The sequence below is a fragment of the Nicotiana sylvestris genome, chromosome 12 (genome assembly GCF_000393655.2).
Source record: "Nicotiana sylvestris chromosome 12, ASM39365v2, whole genome shotgun sequence".
NCBI classification, from domain to species: Eukaryota; Viridiplantae; Streptophyta; class Magnoliopsida; order Solanales; family Solanaceae; genus Nicotiana; species Nicotiana sylvestris.
Genome location: NC_091068.1, coordinates 90,442,516 through 90,458,298, shown reverse-complemented (window position 1 = coordinate 90,458,298; position 15,783 = coordinate 90,442,516).

Sequence of the window (15,783 nt, the reverse complement as noted above, 5' to 3'; positions counted from 1 at the left end):
ATCCATTGTAGGTACAGCTGAAGGAGGGGATTCATAGACATAAGACTACAGCTTTTTCTCTTGGCATGGATGATGGTACACTAAGGTACCAAGGGCGACTGTGTGCTCCAAATATTGATGGTTTTCGGGGAAGAATCATGGCAGAAGCTCACATATCTAGGTATTCCGTGCACCCAGGTTCTACGAAAATGCATCATGCCCTCAAGGAAATCTATTGGTGGAATGACATAAAAAGGAATGTAGCAGACTTTGTGGCAAGGTGTCCGAATTGTCAGCAAGTGAAGGACGAACATCAACGTCCCAGTGGGTTAGCGCAAAGCATAGAAATTCCAATGTGGAAATGTGAGATGATTAATATGGATTTTTTGGTAGGCTTACTGCGCACTCCACGTAAGTTTGACTCAATTTGGGGTATTATGGACCGACTCACGAAATCAACACATTTCTTGCCAGTCAAATCTACCGACGTAGAGGAACAATATGCTCAGTTGTATATCAAGGAAATAGTCAGGATTCAGGGCACTCTAGTTTCCATCATTTCCGATCGAGGGGCTCAATTCATAGCTAATTTTTGGAAGAAATTTCAGCAAGGTTTGGGGTGCATAGGTAAATCTTAGCATAACCTTTCGTCCACAAACCGACAGGCAACCAGAGTGGACTATTCAAACGCTTGAGGACATGTTGCCTGCTTGTGTTCAAGGATTTCAAAGGTAGTTGGGATGATCATTTCCACTCATAGAGTTGGCTTACAACAACAACTTTCATGCTAGTATATAGATGACACCATTTGAGGCATTACATCGGAGGAGGTGTAGATCTCGTATTGGGTGGTTCGAAGTTGGAGAAGCTGAATTGATAGGACTAGACCTCGTTCATCAAGCTATGGAAAAGGTTAAGTTCATAAAGAAACGGTTGAAAACTGCTCAGAGTCGTCAAAAATCCTATTCGGATGTTCGTCACAGAGACTTAGAGTTCAAAGAAGATGATTGGGTATTCTTGGAGGTTTTCCCCATGAAGGGTATTATGCGGTTTGGAAATAAAGGGAAATTGAGTCCGAGGTATGTCGGACCATATAGAATCATTCAAAGGATCGGTCAGGTTGCATACAAGCTCGAGCTACCACCCGAGATGTCATTGGTATAGCCGATATTACATGTGTCTATGTTGAAGAAGGTAGTGGGAGATCCATCAGCCATTATGCCAATTGAGACCATTGAGGTTAATGAAGAACTGTCATACGAAGAAAATCTAGTTTTCATACTTGATAGGCAAGTCCGGAAGTTGAGAAATAAAGAAATTACCTCCGTAAAGGTGCAATGGCGGAACCAGCAGGTTGAAGAAGCTACGTGGGAAGCCGAGGAAGAAATGAAAAATAAGTACCCTCATTTGTTTGAATAGCCATGTAATAATTTCTATGAGGTTACTTCCTATTAATTTTGTATCACTTGTTCAATTAATGTAAAGGTGTTCTTTTGGGTTATATGATGCTTTTGAGACCACAATTGGTATTGTTATGAGTCTTGTTTTGTTGTTGAGTGGTGTATATACTCATAAGATGTGTTTATGGGGCTCTAACAGGTGGATGGTCCTAGTTACAAAGGAAACTCTAGCAAAAATTTTGGAAATTTAGGGAGTTAGTCAAATTTGGGGTTGCTGGTGTGTGGAGTGAGAAACTGAGTTGCATAAGGGGCTAATAAGTGAACCTTGAAACTCATTCAAGGACAAATGATCTTAAGGGAGGGAGGATGTAAGGCCCCGTAAAATTCTTCCTAAAACCCTAAAATTTTGTGGTGCCAAGTTAGATTTATGTGTTGTAATGGTAGAAATTCTTTGCGGTCACTTTTTGGATTGAACAATACGCTACAGAGTCAAAGGAAAGTGTTTTGCAGAAATGTGTATTTATGCAGCCTATTATGCGGCTGCATAATCACTTTGCGGGCCACATTTTGGCCGCAGAGTGAGGCAGACTTTTTCATTCGAATTATTACCTAAGGTTTGCCTAGGCGTGTGATAGTGATGTCTTATGTGCATGATATCTATTACTGATTAGGGATGCAATAAAGCAGTAAACAAATTTTAAGCAGGCGATTTGGACCCTATAGGCATGCTTTCTAGTGATATTGATTAACATGAAATAGTAGGTTATTCAATATGATTCAGAACAGATAGGTACGAGTCAAACTAGTTTTTAACTAAACTGGTTTCAGATCCCATAGGCATGATTTCTATTACAGCTTATTTTAAATCCTATAGGCATGATATCTAATTATTAAAGCTGATTTTGATCTTATAGGCATGGTATCTAATTGTGTAAAAGTGAAGCATGCAGAATTCATTAAACTAAAGCAGATCCTATAGGCATATTATCTAACGAACACGTTTGAATCGAAATAGATCTTATAGACATGTTATCTGCCCTTCTGCTAGCTAAAGCATGCATAATCACCCCATCCTTTTTTCACTAGCCAACCCAATATTTGTTTACAAATTATTATAGATCCAATGATTGAAATACATAAGAAGTGCAAAAATAAGAAGTTACAACCATAGGAAACTTGATTGTGCACCAAATAGAATGCGTGCAGTATGGAAGGTCCAACTCTTATGTGTCCAAGTTCAGAGGGAGCTCAAGGGTCCCAAGGCAAGGCTCACACAAGAGGAGCAGAACCTAGATTCTAAGAGTATGGTGAAGGTGCAGAACACATGTTGAACGGGATTTGTTCGAAAAGATGGATAGATGGTTCATTTTGAAAGCAATCAATAACAGGAGTGTTTTAAATCAATAACAGTAAATGAAACTCAAAACTCAGTAGTCATACAAAGGGGTCAAGGGAATTGGGGACACACAGTCTGTAAGCACATGACTCCAGCAGGGGTCTGGTTTGGACATGCACAACAATAACTGATGCTGGCATGGTCACAAACCAACCAAAAGAACACAAACACATAGAGGGGATATGGGGGTTTGGGATTCACAAGATAGCAAGTACACAACAAGTGACTGACAGAGTATGCTTCAAAACACACATAGGGGAAGCATTAATCTAAGGGGGAAGGGAACATATTACAACATGCTAATATTGTAACTTGACTGCAAAACCATAAATAGGAGTAGACAAGAATAAGGGGAACTGAAACAACTAAGAAAGCATGTTGTTGTTGAGGCTTGAAAAATTAACAAGGACATACCAATAGAGAAATCAAGGTGCAAAAAGGTAAAGTAAGCAGGATTCCACAATCTAGCCTTGGCTTTTAGCCGGCTGGACAAAGCAATAGCACAAGTAGTAATAGAGAAAGAGCGAGTTTTAAGTGTAAGTGTGTTTTGAACTCAGTTGTTCGTGTGTTTAAAGATGAGAGGGTAAGAATAAGGTAACAAGTAAGGTTTTAACACAAATATGGAAATAATCACAATCAGAATCAATCAATACAAGTACTTCCCTTTAATCAGGGAATCACAACTTGAACGGATACTAACAGGGTTAATTAAAGAAAGAAATAAGTTTAAGAGAGCCTCATTCTTGCCATATAAGGGGGTTGGTAAAAGTATAAGGTAAATATTTGAGTCTAAGTACAAAAATACTTAATTTTGGGAAAGGATTCAAGGTAAAATTTATCACAGTAATTGAAGGAAGGGAATCAATCAATTTAAACAAAATGAGTAAAAATTAGGGTTTACAAGGGAACCTTTTGCAATCAGTCGTAACATTGAGGAAATCAAGATCAATCAAGAAAGAATCATGATTCTACACCTTGACATATAAATAGCAAGGAATGAACAAGCGTGTTAAACATGCAGGGTCAAACATGTTGACAAAAGAAGCAACACAAACATACAATAGTAGCAGGAGTAGGCTAGGATTTGAAACCTACTCGAAGCACAGTAGTCAACGAAGTCAAGTAGTCATACAGAACCAGAGTGTAGAGAACCAAACTAACCGGTAAGAAAGTCAGAAACAAGTAAAGACCTTCAAACTCACAATAATAAGCGAGGAAAAACCCTTTTAAGAAATTATGGTTTCGACAATAGTCGAGTTTAAAAAATGGTAAGAACTCAGAATCAGATAAGTCAAACAAGGAAAAAGGATTCAAACACAAGAACTCAATCGGACAGGTATGTACTCAAAATAGACAAGGACAGTTTAAGAACTCGGGAAGAACCAAACTATTTAGGGTTTTTACATGTTGAATCAAGTAAAAGAAAAAGCGTAAATAAATCATTTGAACAAAGTAAAAATCATGAAACAACACCAAAAATCAAAGAAAAGATCTTTTAAAAGAGGTTAAGAGAAACTCTAACTGTTGAAGACGAAGAGTTGTTTTGAAAAATCAAAATTTTTAAAGGAAAACACTTGAGAGGTCAATAGCATACACAGATCTAAGATAGATCTGAAAGAAAATTGAAAGCTCTTAAAGGTTAGGGTTTCAGAGATTCCAAAAAAGTGAGAAAGTCTTTGGAAAGTTACCGATCTAGCCGGAAAAGTCAAGGATCTAACTTGAACGAACATGGATGGCTGGAAAAAGACCAGAGATAGAGGTTGAGCAAGGACTGGACCAAATCTCTTCGAGCTCTGTCCATGAAATCACACAAACGGACCACCAAAAGATGTAGGAGGCTAGTATACCTCTCAAATAGCCATGAGAGTCTATGGATTAGGTAGGGATTGAAAGGAATTAGGATGGAATTGGATGGCGGTGGCTAGAGTTTATGTGAGGCTGCAAAGAGAATTGAGAGGAGAGGGATTCAAATGCGGCGGGTAGTGAGAAATGAATTAGGGTAAGGGGTCGTTTAGGTTTATTTTAGGTAGGTGAAGTGGTGGCCGTTGATCTGAATGATCAACGGCCTGGATTAAATGGGTAGGTTGGGATTCATGCTTGGGTTGGGTTTAAAATTGGGCTAGGGTCGGGTTTAATTCAGAATTGGGCTGGGTATTGGGTTTCAATTTAGGCTAAAATTTAAATACAAATGGGCTGTTATTTTAGTAGCCGATTTTTCCCTTTTTAAATTATAAAAATAGTAAAAGGTTTTTGAAAACTAAATTAAAAGGAATAAAATGATTTATAACACATAATTTACAATTTAAAAATACAAGCCTCAATTTTATGAATATAAGACACAATTAAACCATAAAATGGCTAATATTGCAATTATGTGCAATTTAGCCTTAAAAATACTAAATTAAATTGTAAAAATACATAAAAATTATTTTAGCCATATTTTAGCATAAATATAAAAATCCCATAAATGAATTATCAAAATACTAATTTTAGAAATAATTATTGAGATTTTATGGATAAAAAAGGGAAAAATAAATCGATTTAAACCTTTAAACAATTATGGAAAAATAATAGAACATTTGGACATGCTTATGTATGCATTTATATGCTATTTTGAAGTTATTTTGCATATTGAAAATATATATAGGGAAAAACTGGGTATCAACACTAGCAGGTGGTTAGTGAAAGGATAGTAAGTAATTTTTGAGTAGATACAATGAATTAACAATTTTAGCAGAGCTTGTAGAGGTAAGTTTTGATCCACTTAGCCAGGTTATCTCTAGTGAGTGGATGGCAGTTTGAAATACCGAATGCATGTGTTAGAACCCAAAGAATTTAAGTTAAACCCGAAGTACAATGGCAGTGGAAAAAAATCAGTAGCAATGAGAGAGCAAACTATAGGAAAATACCCTTTAAGAGTTATCGAAAAGGGGTTTCGCCAAGATTAGCAGGGTGGGTAGAGTTAAATTATTACGATTATGTATGATAGTTATGAAGACATAAGCTTTTTATTTATGTAAATAATTTAGTTTTTCCTAGTAAATAAGATTTCTCAGAGGTAAGTTGGGATATGAGTCATCATTAACGTAAAGTGCAAAGAGTTGCAGAAGATAAAGAAAGTTGTTAGAATCCCAACAAAAAAAAGGTAGGATCCGTAAGTACAAGACATTTGGTCTAAGGGGTTATGTGAAAACCATCAGTAAGTCCAGATGGAGAATTGAAGCTCGAATAGTTAGCATGAGATATGAAAAAGAAAATCAGTTCGGTAATGAGGGAAAATTGTATAATTACCACATGGATTATGTCTAGCATGTGTAAGAAACACAAAGTGAGTAGAATGATCACCGAGCTTAGTTATTGATGATAAAGTGATCACATAAAAGCAATAAAAAAATCATGCTCAGTTATGTATCACGAGGGTAGTGCCATTGCATGAGACTCTAATCTTCGGAGTATAGACTTGGCTCACAACAATTCTATAAGTGTTTTGAGGAAGTGCTTAAGAAGATAATCAAGTGTGGGAAGTATAACTCATGATCGAGGTAGATAAGACAACTCCGGTGAAAGAAATTCACCGCTTAGCCTAGCTAGGAGTTCAATTTGCGTACTCCAAAGATAGTAGAGTTGTTGTCTAGAATATGACTTGTCCCCCCCCCCCCTTAGTAGGCGAAGTGAAGGAGAAATAGTTGATGATCCCTACTTGTTGTAGCTGAAAGAGGGGATTCACAGGTATAAAATGATAGCTTTGGAATAAGGGGGAGATGATAGTGCTTTGAGGTACCACGACAGATTGTGTGTTCCAGACATAGATGGACTTAAAGAGGGAAGATCATGCTAGAAGCACAGAATTTCAGGTATTCTATTTACTTAGGTACTACAAATATGTATCATGGTCTTAAGGAAATTTATTGGTGGAACGACCCTAAAAAGAACACTGCAAACTTTACGGACAAGTATCCGAATTATCAGTAAGTGAAAGTCGAGCAGCAGAAAGCCGAGTGTTTTATCACAGAATACACATATTTTTAAGGGAAATGGTAAATATGAGCCTTATAATAGGATTATCTTGATCATTTTGGAAGCATGATTTTTATGGCCGAAGGTGTAGATCACCAATTGGTTGGTCCAAAGTTGGTGAAAGGGAGTTGATGGGACCAAATTTGGTCTATTAGACTATTGAGTAAGTTAAGTTGATTCAAGAGCGTTTGAAGGCAGCTCAAGCCGCCAAAAGTCCTATTTGAATGTGCGGCATAGAGACCTAGAGTTTCAAGTTAATGACTGGTTGTTTCTGAAAGTTTTGCCTCTGAAAGGCATTATGAGATTTTAAAAGAAGGGGAAGCATAGTCCCTGCTATGTTGGGCCATATAGAATCTTGTAAAGGATCGGTCAATTAGCTTATGCGTTGGAGTTACCACCAAAGTTAGTAGTGGTACAACCATTATTTCACGTGTCATGTTATAACTTTCAAGTTTCCAGTACTCAAATACTCATTTTAGTTTAGTACTCAGATACTCATGTCAGTTCAGTACTCAAATACTCATGTCAGTTCAGTACTCAAATACTCATGTCGGCTCAATACTCAGCAAATCATGTTACTCATGTCAGTTTAGTATGCAAGTGTTTATGAAAGTTCATGTTTCCACCAGACCCTTTTAAGGCTAGAGTTAGAAGAAGTTACAATCAGGATAATCATTCGAGGATGAATGATCCCAAAGGGGAGATAATGTAACACCTTGTACATTCGGACTTGATGTGGATATGTTAAATGTGTATTAATTTGATATTTTAGACATATGAAGTCCTATCGGGATGAGAATGGGCGAAAATAGTTGTTTCAAAATCAAGATGGAAAGTGAGGTGCATAAGATTTGACAAAATCGACTAAGTTTGTAGAAGGTCCGTCTTCCAGTAGGGTTTAGTTTAAATGTGTAAGGAACTTGGGAAAAATCAAAGCATGAAAGTTGTAGACCCTTGAAATAGCTTTCCAACGATATATTTTGGAGCCCAAACGAAGCTATGTGCAAAAGGTTATGCCCGTCTTACAGAACAGTGTGTAACCACTGCGTTCGGCCGCGTTTGACCGTGACCACGGTCGTGAGGCAGCGCTCCATCTATATACCACAGTTGTGACCATGGTCAGGCCTACTAGGACGCGGTTGCCGACTTGAGAAATCGGTTTTTAGCCTTATTTCGTCCCCCACAGCCCCAAAACATAAAAAGTTGCTCTAGAAGTTCTAATGGTGATTCTAAGTTAATGTCAATTCCCCAATACCTTATTAACATGGGTAAACCCTCCATATCATTAGATATTCAATTGGGACATCATTGTTGAGAGAAGAAACCCTAGAACTCGAATTCAAGAAGATTGAACACCCAAAAGGTAATATCTTCACCCTCTAATTGATTCTATCATTGAATTAATGATAATAGACTCTAGTTCATGAGATATGAGTTGATGGATTTGATAGAAAGCATGAACGGTGATAGGTTTGGGTTGTTGATTGGTTATTATTGGTTATGGGTGTTGATTACCTTGTAGGTGATAAAGAATAATGTTGATTATAACCATTTGAGACTTTAGAATTTATCTAGGAGCAAGAGAATGAGTTATTGGGTGTAGAGACACCATTAATAAGGGCTATAAAGCTTTATGCCACCAAGTGTTTGATAAAATTGCTAAGTGACCAAAACATGACTATTGTTGCTAAGTTGGAATCCTTTTGACTTGTATTGATATAAATTAAAGTTGAAAGGGTTGGCGAATGTTGTATTATGCTCAAGAGCAGGAAGTTAAGGTATGTGAGGCTAACTCTCTATATTTGGGAATGTTAATGATTCTCCTTAGACTTCGTTTCTTTTACGACGTATTGATTGCCTCAGAAATATAGTTAAGCCTAGTTCCTTGAATAGTTGTAGAACTTCTATTCTCTAGCTTCATAACTCATTCATGACTTTCATTCTGAACGTTGTGAGCTCAGTTCGTATTCAATATAGACTTGGATTTGATGTCACTAACTCTCAGTATAGCTTACTTAGCATGTCATAAACAGTTAAAGTTTCAGTGTTCATAATCAGTTCAAGAATACATGTCTAATTCTAGTCCTATTCAGTAATCTAGTATTATATAACTCAGTATGATCCAATTTTCCAGTATTATGTACTTAGTGTGATCCAGTATTCCAGTATCATGTAACTCAGCGTGATTCAGTATTTCACTATTATGTATTGCAATATGATTCTTGATTCCTAATTTTAAATCCCTGAATGTCGAACACCTGTATTTGGGCCTGAGGCCACAGTTAATGCTTTATGCATCTTTGGGCCTTAGGCCGCACTTAATGCTTTATGCATCTTTGGGCCTGAGGCCACAGTTTATGCTTTATGCATTTTGGATTTGAGGTCGCAGCTATGTATACGTATGCTTGGGCCCAAGGTTGTAGTTGTGTGCGCACACACACACACATACATACATACACGCATACATACATACATACATATATATATATATATATATATATATATATATATATATATATATATATATATATATATTAAGCCTGAGGTCGCAGTTTAATATTCAAATAAATAGGTTGTTCATCATTCAGAAGATGGAGACTTCATATCCTTACTTCCTTTGTTTCGTTCATTTATCATTTATCATTTATCATTTTAGTTACCAGTTTTCAGTTCAGTTATCAGTTATCAGTTATCATTTCAGTTTCAGTTTAAATAGTTATCATTTCAGTTATCAATTATCAGTTTAGTTTCAGTTTTAGTATTTATAATTTTTTCTTTTAGTTGCTTTATATACCAGTGCAATTCAAATGTACTGACGTCCCTTTTGTCTAGAGTCTGCATCTCACAATGCATGTAATGATTTACAGGTTGACGATTCAGAGTGCTAGGACTCTCGTATTAGCTGTTTGGTGATCCCTAGTTCTTTCGGGGCATTATCATTACTTTACAGCCTTTCAGTATTTATAGATAGTTAGTGTTTCCGGTACTTCAATAGAGGCTTCATATACTAGAGTAATAGTTAGATAGAGTCTCAAGTTTTTCATGTTAAGCTATATTTGCTACAAATACGTTTTTGAAATTGTATTAGTATTTCCGTACTTTGATTTGTATCATTTAGACTTTCAGTATATCAACATGTGTTAGTTTATCTTCAGCAGTCAGTATGTTATGATACCACATGTTGATTCAGCTAGCCAGTTGGTTCGCTCAGTCACATGTAGTCAGGCATCGTGTGCCGTGTTACATCTAGGCCCATGTTTGGGGCGTGACAAAGCTTGGTATCAGAGCACTAGGTTCAAGAGTCCTAGGGAGTCTATGAAGCTTTGTCCAATGGAGTTTCCTTTACATGTGTGTGCCAACCACTCATATAAATGGTTAACTACCAAGACATCCAGGATTGTTTCACTTCTTTCTACTCTAGATCATGCCATGAAGCTTATAGCAAAAGGTAACCTTCTCTTCCTATCGATTTCCAAACGTATTGGATGCCCAAGCGACGCGCATGAGAAACCTATGGTCCTAGAGAGGATAATTGCCCATTGGGGTATAATTATGGAGTACAAGTTGATAAATATGAGACTTGAGAGGATGTTAAAAGTGGGATACAATGGATAGTAGTACATATTGGAGCATAACCCTATCAGAAAATACAAAAACAGTCAGTATGTTTTATGGTTATCAGTTTAACTCAGTTACCAGTTATACAGTCTTTCAATTAGCAAGTTTATGGTTATTCAATATGCCAGTATTCACTTATATGTTTACAAAATATCCAATTTTCAGTGTATCAAAATTCTAGGTGACTTGTGAGTATGCAGTGATGCATATGAGTTCTCAAAGAAAATGTAAGTAATAGTGATTATAGAGAAACATTCGCATATTTTAGGTCTGGATTAAGACCCAAGCCTCATCGAACGGTACATGAAGTGATTTATCTGATGATGGTATACTCTGAAGGACAAGTTTGTGTATGGTAGTGTATTCATATGTGTTTTACCTCATTAAATAATCTCATTTCTAATTCTTGGAAATGGAGCCACAAGTTAGATGATGATAGTTCAGATGTCAGACCCTAACATTGGTCACTATAGTTTTGGACAGAAAAGAGCCTAAGGGTAAAATACCTAGGAGTCAGAAACATTTGTTATTACCAAAGATGTTATTTCGTACAACTCATGCAAATGACAGATATGATGTATGCAATGGGAACCAAGAGCAACCAATAGTAAATTTTATGGAGCGATTTTAAGTTGTTTAGATTTATTCAAATCAAAATTAGAAAGTACCACGATAGTGAATTGCTATAAGAAACAGATATTATTATGAGATAAAGGATATGACAATTCCCCTTAAGTTATATGACTAGGTGTTTACCCTGAATGTTTATAATCTGATATGATTTTGAAGTGTATAGAAAGTTTGGGGTTAGATATTCTAATTTTGTTTAAGATAAATGAAATTCCCCTAGGTGTGATCCATGTACATAGTTAAAAAAGAATGATAGTGTGCGGCAAAAGAATATGATCAGATGATGGGGGATGTTAGGAGTAACCTTTTGATTCACTTTAGTTATTCAAAGCAGAAGAAGAAAATATGATGCTAGCAGGTGGTTAGTGAAAGGATAGTAAGTAAGTTTTGAGTAGATACAGTGAATTAGCAATTTTAGCAGAGCTAGTAGAGGTGAGATTTGATCCACTTAGCCAGGTTATCTCTAGTGAGTGGATGGCAGTTTGAAATACTGAGTGTATGTGTTAGAACCCAAAGAGTTTAAGTTACACCCAAAGTACAGTGGTAGTGGAAAAAAATCAGCTAGTGGTGAGAGAGCAAACTATAGTAGAATACCCTTTAAGAGTTATCGAAAAGGGGTTTCCCCAAGATTAGCAGTGTGGGCAGAGTTAAATTATTACGATTATGTATGATAGTTATGACGACATAAGCTTTTTGTTTATTTAAATAATTTAGTTTTTCCTAGTAATAAAGATTTCTCAGAGGTAAGTTGGGATATAAGTCATCATTAACGTAAAGTGCAAAGAGTTGCAGAAGATAAAGAAAGTTTTTAGAATCCAAACAAAAAAAGGAAGGATCCACAAGTACAAGATATTTGGTCTAAGGGGTGATGTGAAAACCATCAGTAAGTCCAGATGGAGAATTGAAGCTCGAATAGTTAGCATGGGATATGAAAAAGAAAATTAGTACGGTAATGAGGGAAAATTGTATAATTACCATATGGATTATGTCTAGCATGTGTAAGAAACACAAAGTGAGTAGAATGATCACCGAGCTTAGTTATTATTGATGATAAAGTAATCACAGACCAGCCATCTATTTCGTATTTCGTATTTCGTATTCTGTATTTCATATTTCATATCTCTTATATATTGTTGTTATTTTTAATACGCATTTTTTATGGTACTAATATATCATCTCCTATTGCTTTTTGAGCCGAGGGTCTCCTCGAAACAGCCTCTCTACCCTTTGGGGTAGGGGTAAGGTTTGCGTACATATTACCCTCCCCAGACACCACTTGTGGGATTATACTGGGTTGTTGTTGTTGTTGTTGTTGTTGTTAAAGTAATCACAGAATAGCTATAAAAAAATCATGCTCAGTTATGTATCACGAGGGTAGTGCCATCGCATGAGACTCTAATCTTCGAAGTATAGACTTAGCTCACAACAATTCTATAAGTGTTTTTAGGAAGTGCTTAAGAAGATAATCAAGTGTGGGAAGTATAAATCATGATCGAGGTAGATAAGACAACTCTAGTGAAAGAAGTTCACCGCTTAGCCTAGCTAGGAGTTCAATTTGCGTACTCCAAAGATAGTAGAGTTGTTGTCTAGAATATGACTTATCCACACCCCCCCCCCTTTGTAGGCGAAGTGAAGGAGAAATAGTTGATGATCCCTACTTGTTGTAGCTGAAAGAGGGGATTCACAGGCATAAAATTATAGCTTTGGAATAAGCGGGAGATGATAGTGCTTTGAGGTACCACGACAAATTATGTGTTCCAGACATAGATGGACTTAAAGAGGGAAGATCATGCTAGAAGCCCATAATTTCAGGTATTCTATTTACTTAGGTACCACAAATATGTATCATGGTCTTAAGGAGATTTATTGGTGGAACGACCCTAAAAAGAACATTGTAAACTTTATGGACAAGTATCCGAATTATCAGCATGTGAAAGTCGAGCAACAGAAAGTCGAGTGTTTTATCACAGAATACACATATTTTGAGTGGAGATGGTAAATGGGCCTTATAATAGGATTATCTTGCTCATTTTGAAAGTATGATTTTTATGGCCGAAGGTGTAGATCACCAATTGGTTGGTCCAAAGTTGGTCAAAGGGAATTGATGGGATCAAATTTGGTCTATCAGACTATAGAGAAAGTTAAGTTGATTCAAGACCGTTTGAAGATGGCTCAGGCCGGAAAAAGTCCTATTCGAATGTGCGGCATAGAGACCTAGAGTTTCAAGTTGATGATTGGTTGTTTCTAAAAGTTTTGCCTGTTAAAGTCATTATGAGATTTGTAAAGAAGGGGAAGTATAGTCCCTGCTATGTTGGGCCATATAGAATCTTGTGAAGGATCGCTTAATTAGCTTATGAGTTGCAGTTACCACCAAAGTTAGTAGTGGTACAACCAGTATTTCACGTGTCATGTTATAATATTCAAGTTTCCAACACTCAAATACTCATGTCAGTTCGGAAGTTGGAACAGGTGCGTGATGTTAAATGTGACTTGTGTGCAAAATTTGAGGTCAATCGGACGTGATTTGATAGGTTTCGACATCGATTGTGGAAGTTGGAAGTTTCAAGTTCATCGATTTTGAAGTGAGGTGTGATTTATTGTTTCGAAGTTGTTATATGTGTTTTGAGGCCTCGAATAGATCCGTGTTATGTTATGGTACTTTTCGGTATATTTGGAGGGGGTCCCGAGGGGCTCGGGTGAGTTTCGGACGAGGTTCAGATCATTTTCATTTCATGTTGCATTGCTAAAGATTTCTGGTTTTGGTGTTTCCGCATATGCGAAAAAATGGGTGCAGATGCGAGTCCGCGAATGTATAAGTTTAAGATAATTTCTTCCATTTAATTATTTTATTAATTTTATTGAAAATGAGTAATTGTTAATTGACTTACCTAACAAGTTGGGTTAGGTGTCATCACGACTAATCGAATTTTGGGTCGTGACAGATTGTGAGCCCGAAAATGAGTTATGCTAAACTCTTTGAACATGAGTTGATAAAGTTCAGATGTAAATATTGTAGATTGCTATCATTGAACAAGTTGAGCTTGTTGGAAAAGTTTGGAGTAGTTCGAAAAGCTAAGACCGGGTAATTTAAGATGTAACTTCCCTTAAGAATTTATTGACGAATTTAAAAAATTCTAGAGTTTGCTAATGTTTATTTAATTGTTGGGTTGGATTCGTTGGAGTGATACCTTACTATACTATCCATATTTTTAACATTATATCTTGTAGTATCGGATGGTCATAACTTGTATTGTTTGTCATTTTATGACTTTTATTGAATGATATCACTTTAAGCCATATGTTTTCTGTTTTCTTGGATCAAATGGTTATAGCAAATGTTGAAACTCATTATCTTTTGGTTTTTAATTTATCGAAATATTTTCAAAAGTTATCAATTTATTGAATCCAAAAGAACTTTGTCGATTTCAAAGTATAGAATTGAGCTATCGGCCTTAAGAGCCAATCATCAAAAATATTTATAGGACTTACGGTCATATGATTTGAAGAAAATATCTTGGAAGAACCATAGTTATTATTGCTTATGCGTGCCATATATTGTTCATAGAGACACTTTACCGTGCTAGCACCATCGTAAAATCCCATAGCAATGGGTGAGGCGGCCTCGTGACCAAGCGATGGTTACTATCATCAATATCCATGGGACACCTAGGTTGACCAGGGGATGATCAACATACAATCATTGATTATTGTTATGGTTATAACTATTGGAACTCCCCATCGAAAGATTTAAAATTTATCCAAATGGTTATAGTTTATCAAAATGTATTCAGTTTTTAGAAATAATTTAAAATTTTAAAAATGCTATAGAGATTTCATGAAAATACTTCTAATGCTTATTACTTTTTTGAAATGTCATCCTTATTGTACTTCATTTATTTTATGTAGCTCGAAAGTATTGTTTCAACCTTATCGGAAGGGGTCAATAATACTTACGTGGTATAATTTCATAGAAATTTTACTCAGACTCCTGTGCGGGGAAACTTACTTGATGTTTCAGATAATGTAGCATTGGAGTTGACAGTACGAGCTAGGTGTCTCATTCATTCTCTATTATACTTGGTGAGACCTATTTTTTTTATATATGTGGGTTCATGTCTTGAGATATTATTTTATTCGTTTAAGTCAATAGAGGTTCCAGTGACACCGTGGGGAGATCTAGTCATGCAGATATAATTTATATTTATATTTTGCATATTTATCCGCTCTTATATATTTTTGTCAAAGGACTAATTATGTTTTGAGTTAAAGAGAGATTTATAAACTAAATGTTATGGAATAATATGAAGTAAAGTAACACAAGAGAAATTTAGAGAGAGATAATATTATATCTTTTCTTGATGATCTTATACAAATGAGTAGAGAAGTATCCTATTTATAATATAGTTGCTTGGTGACCAAGTAAGTAGTCTTGGTGGCCAAGTAACCAATCTTGGTGACTAAGTAACTAGACTAGTTTATGACTAACTAACTTGCTCCCAAGTAGCTTCATAATACATGGACATTCACTCTTAGTATTATTGTAACACCCTGTACATTTGGACTAGATGTGGATATGTTAAAAGTGTATTAATTTGATATTTTAGACAATGAAGTCCTATCGAGATGAGTATGGGTGAAAATAGTTGTTTCAAAATCAAGATGGAAAGTGAGGTGAATAAGATTTGACAAAATCGACTAAGTTTGCAGAAGATCCGTCTTTCAGCAGGGTTTAGTTTAAATGTG